The sequence below is a fragment of the Sinocyclocheilus anshuiensis genome, unplaced genomic scaffold, assembly GCF_001515605.1.
Source record: "Sinocyclocheilus anshuiensis isolate Anshui unplaced genomic scaffold, SAMN03320099.WGS_v1.1 scaffold78, whole genome shotgun sequence".
In the NCBI taxonomy this organism is placed as follows: Eukaryota; Metazoa; Chordata; class Actinopteri; order Cypriniformes; family Cyprinidae; genus Sinocyclocheilus; species Sinocyclocheilus anshuiensis.
Window position 1 is genome coordinate 4226161 of NW_015544250.1, and position 11453 is coordinate 4237613.

The window sequence follows — 11453 nt, forward strand, 5'->3', positions numbered from 1 at the left end:
ACATTATCTCTTATATAACTCTGCCAATCACATTAAAAGCATTAAAAAACAAAGCTGTGTTCGAAAATTATATGAGATTTATATGATACCATTGTTTCATATGACATTGTTTCCTTTGCTTTGGCTGAACATGTATTTTCAGCGCTGTTATCTCATTATTGAGGCCTTTAAAATAGGCCCTGATCAAGTCGAAACATGGTTTAACAATCAAAAATGAAAGAGTTTTGTTGATTGTGAGAAGCCACTAGTGTAACCTTGTTGAGGCGAAACTCAAACTTTGCATTTATTTTTCATTTTTGAGGAGCAATTTCACAAGGGGAATTAACTAAACTGCTCAAAAGAAGTTTCTTTGCATTGAGTGTTGATGAACTTTAAAGGCCTCTGTAAAGCTGAGCATGTCTCGCACTGCACTTGCCTTGCTTTGAACTCGCTTCACCTCAGCTTGGCTTTGTGTGAAATCATTCCCAAGATTAACATCATCTCAACCTCACCGTATGCATGCAAAGAGCAGGTCACATATTTGGTGGACTAATTGAAATTCATAAACCGCAACATTCATACTACAAATGCCAGGGGAATGAGTAAGGGTTATGTTTTATTATAGTAGTTTATTGTCAGGATTAAGCAATTGACACAAACACATTTGGTAAAGTGAGTTTATTAGTGTGGGTTGAGAGGATAAAGGCTGAACCAGCATACATAAATACATCTTGGCAGGCTTTGTGAATCTTGTATGTATGTGTGGGTGTGTGTGTACTTAGACCGCCTTGGCTCTCTCCACAACAGCAAATGAACAAACATGCCATGTTGTGTGGAACTGTCACTGTGTGCTAAAGGGCAGAGTGAGGTACGATGCTTTAGATAGATGTTTAGATACTCTAAAAAGCGTTCAATGCGCAATAGGAGAGCCGGGGCTTAACATTCACAGTGTTTAGCATACAACTGTCACGGCCTGCATTGATCCGTGCAAGCATGAAAGCACATTGCAAATTATACTGCAACTGAAAACTAGTCATGCATGCCTTCTAAAACTTGTAGTTGTATTTTGACATTTGTTTCACCTTATAACCGTGCTGCTTTTTCTGTTAACAAGATACAGGCCGTGAACCTTTGCAGGTTGTGGAAAAAGTGATCTTTCCATGTCTCCTACACTTCACACCACTGAAATCTGATTGGACAGCTTCACAGACTCCGGTGGAATGAAGGATAGAATTCACAGAGCAGATAAAACCGCATTTCGGCTTCCGCAGCTCTTCTGTACCTGTATGAAGTATAACACAATATAAGCACACTGAATAAATAAATCACAGGGATTACGGATTACTTAAAGACTGTACATCTAACAGGCAAATTTTGAAAATTTAAATTTCCAAATCTAACTGATATTATTTTGTTGTGCAGGTTCAAAATGTTCCATTGCGAAGGCAGTTGTTGCCTTCAGAGAGTGTGAGAGAATGTACTCTGTGACTTGGCCTCTCCCTTCAGCGAGCCCAAACCTGTCTCTCCCTCTGTGCCTGTAGGTCATACAGGTACGAGGCCTGTTTGCTTTGCCAACCACAAAAAAACGGTGCTTTTTGACTCCCAACACAGTGTAACACAACCCTAAACCCCCACCCCCTGCGAACATGCATGTGTGTTTGAGAGGGGGGTTTTCCACACGCTTTAATACGGATCTGCACAGATTTACCCTCTTACATGCATACAATCAAAATTAAAGTTGTAATTTATGTACATACATATTTTAAACCTAAAGTACTTTTTTTTAGTTTATCTTTTTAACATAATTGCCGTCAAGCAGAATGTAGAAGCACTTGAAAACAAAAATTCAACACAATATTTTAAAATGTAAATCAAATGGCATTTTCTTAAGACAATTGCTAATGTTACCCACTTTGATTTTGACCACACACTCACCTTGCTCATGGCGTTAGATCCAACTTGGTGCTAAACAAACAAAAAGTCAGAAATTGTTTTCTGTTAAACCTTGCAAAAATAAAAAGGCCTAAACCTTTAGCATGAAGGTCTTGAACGTTTTTAGTTGGTCCCAATGTGCGCTTGATTCCCGCCGTGATGAGCAGCAGTGTGATCCTCTTTCTCAGGTCTGTCTTTATTTGCCTACCTGCTTCAGGTAGCGCTGCTACACCAGCAGGCAGCGACCAATGGGGATTAGCCTTTTTTTGCAAACCGCACCCCTTCGTATCATAAATCTGAACCACACCTAATGCCACTAACTCAGTAAGTAAAATGTGAATTTATAGTATAATAATTTAAGTTTGATGTTTTGGTTTACTTACCGCGCACTGCTTGCTTATTTATCTCAAATATATTGTGCTCATTTTGTCTGCTAAAGCATAGCTAGCATGCTGAATCTTAAAGTTCAGTGATAATTCTTATAGCATTTGGGGTTTAGGTTTTTTATTGTTGTCTTTTAGTGTTTATTGGCACATTTCTGCATATATATTCATTCATTTTTGCTCTAAAATACATTAAAGTTATGCTTCATTATACATGCGTTATTTCCCATGTTTTTAACAGTACCATTACCTGTGCTGACATGACAAACAGCCACAGACTTTGGTTTTTATAGCTGTAACTTCCTTCACATTGTATCACAAAATCGTGTTTAAAATGGCATGTTTTTTTACTATGTGCGATGAGCTCAAGTCTGAACAGGAGCAGGAATGCCCCACCCCTCCTGTTGATTTCTATAGGCATTCGAAACAAGACAATGGGCATGTGGGTAGGAAGCAGCGGGGGTTTGACTGATTACAGATCTGATGGAATTCCTGAGGACTAATTCTCACAATCACCTGGGAATACGATTTCATGTGGCACATTTTGTAGGATTTTATCTCGCTTGGTTTGTGTAATCTGCTACATTTGCAAGCTGATACAAACACTGATGTGGTCAAATTAATTAGGGCAGCTTCTGGAAATTGTGTAGTCAATAAAAGGTTTATTAAGACACATGCCTATAATAGGTAAACTTTGCAAACGTCTGCAAAAGAGGATGTTGCAATCAGTAGTTTGATCCAATCCACTCTATATAGTGCGGTATGACAACTTTTGAGGTATTGAAGAAGGTCAGTTTCCTGTTTTCTTTAAAGCTAGAGGCATGTTCAGCATTGACCACTTCCAGAAAGAAAAGAAAAACGCATTTCACTTCATTAGTTGTTTTAGGGCAATCTTTGATGATTATGAATCTGTATGAGGAGTTTGCAGAGCTGTCTGAGCATGCATGCAGTCTCTGTCTCTTCCCGACCCCAGGAACTCTACACCAGAGGGGGAGGATTGAAATCCTGTCAGATAAAATCTCTATTGAAGGTGTGTCACAATCAGCACTGTCTCTGTGAGTGTCTCCAAGCACTTATGAGCTTAATTACTTATGAGTAATACTTATTACTTATGAATTTGTCCTTTTATTCAGCAAGGATTCATTAGGTTTATCAAAAGGAACAGCAAAGGCATTGAAAATGTTGCAAGAGATTTCTATTTCAAATAAATGCTGTTTTTTTGGACTTTCTATTCACCAAAGAATCCTGATAAAACTACCCAAATATTATATATTAAAATGTTAATCCATTAAATATTAAGCAGCACAACAGTTTTCAACATTGATAATAATAAGAAATAATTTTTGAGCACCAAATTTCTGAAGACTCATGTGACCCTGAAAACTGGCATAATTTTACTAGAGTAGTTTTTACATTTTAAAATGAATTGAAATGGAAAAGAGTTATTTTAAGTAGTAATGATATTTCACAGTATTGCACAAATAAATGAACCCTTGGTGAGCATAACCCCATGTAACACACCTAAATATTGTCTATACAGTGAAGACAACATTGAAATTCTAGTTTGTGATGATTTATAATGAAAAACATTTATCAAATTGGATTAGTGAAAATGTTCCTGTTTTGCATTAGACTTTTGTTTGTCATTGTTTGCTCTACAGGCCACTGCAGCATTCTTAAACTTACAATGCAAGCACCTGGTCAGAACCCAAAGAAAGAAACAGGCCTCTCCAGAAAAAAAACAAACAAACAGTTGTTTAACTGACCCAAGTCAAACTTTGGCAGAAAACAAACGCTGTGTCAGTGGAGGTAAAAGGCAAACATCCTCCCTGCTGTTTGAGGGTGAAGTCTTTGTCCCCAAGTGTTTGTCCAAACAATCAGCTGCAAAAATCACTCACTCTGTCCCCATTTTAAATCTTATTTATACATTAAAATGGATACAAGGTTAATGGTTTGATTTAATAAAAAAAATGTATATAATAGAAGTTTTTAAAAAATATTAAAAATATTTTTAAAATGAGTTAAGAAAGTATTTAATTTAGTAAATAAATATTAATTTATTTAAAATATTTTTAAACAAAAAATTATCATGCTATTGACATTTGTCATCTACTGTGGTTTAACTACAATGATTTCTACAGCTGACTGGACAAATATTAATTTTAAATATCAAATTATAAATATAATTTTCTGAATATAAAATATTCAGAAATTAAATACAATATTTTGTAAAAAAAGAAAATATTTTTAAAATCTCTTAATACTTGCTAATAACACTAATGCTGTATTTATTTTCAGTTTCGCTATAGGAAAAAAGTTGCTTACAATCAGTGCGTCAAGGTTTCTGTCATTTATTTTAATTTTTAATTAAATCAGAGAGACTGTGCATTCCGGTTTAAAGAGACCATTTAATGATGAAATGAAACCGCAGTAGACTCATCGAGATTGTGCTGTGGCACTGGGGAAGAGATGACCTGTGTAATATACCTGGCTGTATTACTTTGATACTTCGGGACAGGGCAGAGTTATGCTTCTCTGACCCCCATCACACAGACATACACGCACATGCACAATGGTGCTGGGTTACAGTAGCCTCTTCCCTGTAGGCGGCAAATCTGTCTCAACGCGCCCAGGAATGTATTCATTCTTTCTTTCTTTCCCTGTATGCGTGTGTGCAACTCCATAGAATGCTAGATCGCTCCATCTACCTCAGAATCTACCTTTTCTCATTTCTCTCTCCCATGAGAGCATGAATACTGATCGGTTTAAAGACTCGAATGCATCCCGTTTCCCCCACGTCTGACTCATGCATGCAGGAATGCAGCTGTTTTGTGGTTCTCTGCTCTGCTCATGCGAAAACCTCCTGCTTGCACACTATGACATGAAAGCCATGATTAGAAAGTATCCTTTGACACACAAAACAAGTCCATGCGCTTCACCTTCACGCTGCTATTAGACGTATTAACCTGTAATTCTTGGCAAAGATGCTTTGAATTAAATGTAACAACTTGTATAACTTAAGAAATGTGGGGGTTTCCCTATAGGCGATGTATGCTGTATACTGCTTTCTCTCAGTTCATCTCTCTCCATTGCTGATGGCAATGCGGCTTCTCATTGCCCGAGTCTGTTCTGGCTTGCCCAAGCTGGAATGCGGCAGCCGTCTAATGTACATTTACGTCCAAGCAAATTGACAATGAAGAGTAGCATTATTTTACATCATGTATATTACATTCCAGGTTTGGATGCAAATTCGAGGCGTCGCCGTTGGAATACTAATAGACTGTAATGCTGACTGTGAATGTGATTTGTCCGAGAGGAGGTGTGTGTATGTGTATTGCGTGTGTGTAGACGATTGAGATTTGTTTGCATAAGACAATCACTCGGTCACTTTCCAAGAAGCCTCTTAGTTACAGTGAGTTGTGTTTTCAAACATTCCAAGGTTTCACGGCATGATGAGTCTTAGTTTTGTTAGCTTAGTTTAGTTGTTAATATTTTGCACATTGCGAAAAAAAAGCTAAACCTGTCACATATCTTTGGAAAGTTGAGATTCTTGTGATTTGAATGATGCAAATGTCTTTGTCAGACCGCCAACAAGGCTTCATGCTGTGATCCCATTGTGTTTTCCAGCTAATGGCTCCCAGCTATAGTCATCTTCAGGCATCTTCTGTTTCCAAAAAAAAAAAAAAAAAAGTAGGCGGAATGTTTTTTCCTTTTTCAATGTGTTCAGAGTTCTATTACTCAATACCAGTAAGACTTACAGTGACACTCTGATGTTTGTTCCTAAACAGAATACATTTCCGGGTGTCACCTTTCAAAAGAAACCAAAACCATGCATATACTCCAAATGGTTCAAGAACAGCATGCAATTTACTTTGGTTAATCATTCAAAATTCCTCCTATTATTTCTTGCTTTTCTTTTCCATATGAGCCCCTCAGTAAAGGAAATTAATGGGAATTAGAAGTGAATAAAAAGGAAGAAAATGTGGGGAAAGCAATAAGATTCCAGTGAAATAATTAGATAAATAATTGGATGTTGTTGATTAAATCGGTTGAACAAATCACAAGTGTCTATTATCCTTCACATTGCAAGAGCAGAATTAATATAAAAAAGCCATCTGCAACAGCTTTTGCTTGCACATTCATTAAAGCAATATAGGCTATATATTTATTTGCAGCGTTACTGATTACATATCATTTACATAGCTGAATGCGGATCACAAAAATGCATGTGGTCAGAATCTAACCCTGCCCACCTCCAAATTTATTTTCAGTGATCTGATCAAAGTGCGTCTTTTAATGTAGTCAAGCATTATCCACAGGTGTAAATGGGCCTATAGTCTCTACGCTTATATATGTGCAGAAACACACCCTTTCTTTCTTTCTTTCTTTCTTTCTTTCTTTCTTTCTTTCTTTCTTTCTTTCTTTCTTTCTTTCTTTCTTTCTTTCTTTCTTTCTTTCTTTCTTTCTTTCTTTCTTTCTTTCTTTCTTTCTTTCTTTCTTTCTTTCTTTCTTTCTTTCTTTCTTTCTTTCTTTCTTTCTTTAATGGAGGGACTCCTCATGTGTTTTGTGAGAATGCCTTGAGCATCTCATGTGCACGGTCCCCTTCATCAGACAAGAAACCTGTGCTTTTCTGCCCCTCTTCCTGACACGCTGTAATTAAAAGCTGGGTAATAACAGTGGAGGGCTGGCATCCCAGCGGGCCATCATCAAAATGCTCTTTTCTCTCAGCCTCACTTTTGGCCCAATCAACACATTAGTACCAACTCACTGACTCCTGGCTCACTGCGGGTGCTTCAGACCATCAGCGAACTCCTAAAGTCTGCTTGTTTTGCTTACTGCAGTCTGTCATTAGCGGAAACTGACAAAATGCCCCCCCCACCCCAAAACACAAGGTGTTGTTGAGAATGTGAGCTAGTTGGGTTTGCGTAGAGACATTTTGCATGAATATCTGCTTGTCATTAATCCAGCGCGTTTAAGGGTTCACGACCAGGCGTCCCCATGCGAGGCAGAACGACTTGCCAAAAGCACTCCACCCACTTTTAGAGCTGCCTTCCATGAGCTTGTGCATGCCTGTTCCATGAGCTAAATTCCTGATACTCCGTAAAACTCTTTGGAACCCTCGTTACCGTCACTATGGTAACTTAAACCTTGCCAAGGAAAGAACAGCTGGAGGGCCTGATTAGAACAGAGTGCAGCCCTCTGTGGACGAGACAGTGCACGCTACACACAGGTTGCAGGTTGAAGCGCCGTCCTCAGAAATGCAGGAATTTGTGGGCCTTGTTTAATTCGATGTTTAGGCGAAGGAGAATATTTTAATGCCATCTTCACATCCTAGGGTGTATTGCATAATTAAATCCAGAATTTATTGCTATTTCACAGCTAGAAGCTAAAGCATATAAGTTAAGAAGAAAAGTTTTGATCCGAGACAATCGTGTGGGAGCTGGACGGCCAGAACCGATCCATGTGGTAATAAAGCCCAGTGCCTTGTGGGATAGAACAGAAAGTAATTTTGCATGAAATCAGGCTGGTGTAGAACAGCATTCGAACACCATGAAGTCAGTATTCAGAGTGTGTGTTTGATCCTAAAGCCTTGTTCTTTTTGAGAATAGACGCTCTTAGGTTTTCTTCATCGAAGGTTTTCTTGTTGATGGCATTTAAAATAATCCCAGTTATGAGCCGAGAACGAGATCAACCACAGTGTTATATATGCATACACTTGTCACAAATTATTAGAGAGCTAAAAACTATAGTCATAAGTTATACTATTTAAGTTATGTTAAAGTATTTAATGTTTATTTGTGCAGTTTTTTTTCAGTGTTAAAATGCATTCTCAGCTTGATATGCAGAGAAAACTATACTTCTAAGCATATACTCTAACTCAACCGTTTGTTATTAGTATGTTTTAAACAGCCATTATATTTGAAATTCAGTTTGATGAATGAATTAAACATTGTGTTTTTGCAGAAATGACAGATTTCACTTTTAAATTGCTTCAATTGTACTTGCCTTATCTATCTGTGTCGAGTTGAAAGAGACTACAAATGTAATGAGATTTATTAAGAAAAAAAACTTAGCAGGCATTATGATTTAATTTAATATTTTAGTTCTTAGAACTGTTCATCAGCAGAGGTAATTTTTGAAGTTGTCAATCAGTTTAATCTATTGTTCCTTTTGTGGTTATGGACAGAAAGGGAATTCAAGTTTTGTTGGAGTTCTACCTTATTTTTGATCTTTTTTTTTTTTTTTTTTTTTTTTTTTTTGTGCCCCACACCTCTCAGTGCCTCATAACACTCTCTCAGATCTTCCAAACCTGCCTGATTTCTTTTCTTCTGTTGAACACAAAGACATTTTGAAGAATGTTGATAACCAAACAGTTGACGGTAGCCATTGACTTCAATAGTATGGAAAAAATACTATGGAAGTCAATAGCTGTCATCAGCTGCTCTTCAAATTCTTCACATTCTTCATATATCTTTTTGGTGTTCAACATAACAAAGAAAAAAAGGTCCATTTTCTATTGTCAGAAGCGTAAAGATGTATGAAGCACCACTTACTCAAAATTCACTGTTAAACCAAGCAAGTTTTTGTTGGTCAACACAGCAAATTAATGTGACCAACTTGAAAATGAGTGACATCTGCATGGGGAAGTTTATCGCCCTTATGAGAAACTCCCGATTGCACAGGTTTTTATTGGAATGACTGGATTTTGCAAAGCAGCAGTAAATGTGACTGCACCTTTAGCGCTTAAAAGAACATTTACTGTTTAGCTTTCTACATTAATAGATGACAGACGTGTTGCAAATCGTACCACCTACCAGAACATGGTGTGGAGTTAGATGGTGCTAAGATGGTGAAAAGTCTTGTAAGATTACTTATCCAGCCCATTATTTTTACCCACGATTCTAAAGAACTGAAAAATGATGCGTCAGTCACACAGCTGAGATTTTATGGGGTCGAAGTGTGATAAAACACCTCACTGCATGAATGCTAAAGACCACCAGACAACAACACAAAAATGTCACACTTATCCATGGTGGCCATAATGTGTGAACACTGCAGACAGCCAAGATGATACTAAAATAAAACTAGTGCTAATATAAAAGGGAAAAAAAGGAAAGGTGTGAAGAAAGATCTAGAGAAATAATTTCTAGTGCAGGCCAGCTAAAAGATACATCTATAGTTACTTAAGTGCAAAGGGAACAGTTTCAAAAGAGGCACTGTGACCACATAGGGGGACCAAGACTCGGGTGATATTCATGGAGAATTTCTAAAGCATTCCTTGTCCAGGTGTGTAAAACTCCCTTTTATAGCCACTCTTGGTATTATTACTAGTTCCAGGATGCAACTGGAGTGAACTCTGGATTATATAGTGTGCTTTAACAGGAAGCCCAGTGGAGGGAAGTGATTTCTGCGATATCTCTGTTATGGGATTATCTGTTTAATCCTGTCAGAGCTTCAACCAAGTTTACTTGAACAGTAATGTAAGAAGAGATGAGCCCAGATCAGCCCTCAAAGTCTATTTTTTTTCCCTTTTCATGCTTGCCCCCCCATCCTATTCCCATTTTCTTCCACATCAGTCAAGATTGAAAGAACCATTTTCCCCCCAAGCATAGAGTATGCTTTACAAGTTCCCTATGATAGGTTGCTTTTTAAAGATCAGAAAAATACATGTTACATGTATCATGTATCTGAGAGGATCATTTAAATTGTATGCTAGTTCATTTACATTTAACAGCCCACAGCTGGGATATGGGACTCAAGCTGTGTGTCACGGAAGAGTCAATGAACAAAAGAGGTATTATCATATGGTCCTAAATGAACGCTTGTTTGAATTGTTATACGGATGCTTGATTTGATTTTAGCCTGCTTGAAACACTTTCAGCAGCTGGTGTTTGTGACGTTATATATGAGCAGTGTTCATTTTACAGCCTTTTGTTGTAGCTATAGTTTTTTGTCTATTTGCAAAAAATTCCTTTGGCTTTAGTCATATTGATTAGTCAGTTTTATTCTGACTAAAATGTAAATTGTAGAAATTGAAAAGAAAAAAAGAAAGAAAAATATTTTATTGATGAAAGTTTGGGATCGGTACAATTTTTACTTTTTTTGAAAGAAGTCTCTTATTCTCACCAAGCCTTCATTTATTTGATCAAAAATACAGTATAAACCATAATATATTGTGCAATATTATTACAATATATGTAAAATAACTGTTTTCTATTTTAATATATTTAAAAATGTATTTTTATCATTACTCCAGTCTTCAGTGTCACATGATGCTTCGGAAATCATTCTAATATGCAGATTTTCTGCTTAAAGGTGCAATAGGTGATTGTCTTCAGAAACATTTTTTGCTATGCTGGTTGAAAGTCTCTTCACATCCCGATAGCAATCATTAAGTTAATTGGTCTAAATGTATTTATCTGTTTTTTTTATATTCTGTGGAAGGCGTAGGAACAAGAAATGTTCGTCCAGTCAAAACGCTCGGTCCGAGCGTTTTAATTGGCTTTCCTACCTGTCTGTCAACATATGTATTTGCATACCTCTGCGCACCCGGTTCGCGCAGACAGGATACGTCATCAGATGTTTTATTTATTTATTTTTCCTTTTTATTCAAAACATTTCCAAATGTGTTAACTATATCAGGAAATATCTTGATTCTCAAATATGTGTAAGTAAATGCGTTTTGCACCTTTATAGATTGTTATTTGATCAATAAATGGTGATGGGCAAAGTAGACAAATAGTGTAATCTATTAACTACACATAAAAACCCGACTTTACATACCAGATATGTGTCATGCCATAAAATATTTTTAATACGACTGACTTTGTATTTAATGTGAATTTAATAACAATATTGTAAGTTACTAATTATAACACTTTAATTTTACAGAGAGCAATGAACATTTTCATTCAGTCTAGCCGCTAGGCAGAGTTCAGACACTCTCAAAAACTCCCATTTAAATCACTGAAACTGTTTACACTGTGAAATGAATATCTTAACTTACATTCGTACGCACATCTGCACTTTGTTGTTTCTGATGAGAGAATTCGCCAGATAATTCAGTCAGCGAGCAAGTGAACAAAACACCGCGTTTTAGTAATGACTCATCTGAACGTCTCTGATTGGTCATTGCATTCATAAGCTCAACAGAATCGT

At 36.9% G+C, this 11453-nt stretch overlaps 1 long non-coding RNA gene across 1 annotated transcript; it reads right to left on the reverse strand.

Moving 5' to 3' along the window:
• Positions 1-642: 642 nt before the first annotated feature.
• LOC107697870 (uncharacterized) lies at positions 643-2098 on the reverse strand. The gene is made up of 2 exons (XR_001635269.1): positions 1915-2098; positions 643-1261 (listed from the first exon to the last, which is right to left on the reverse strand). It is a non-coding gene; the product is annotated as an uncharacterized LOC107697870 (long non-coding RNA).
• Between the last annotated feature and the right edge of the window lie 9355 nt (positions 2099-11453).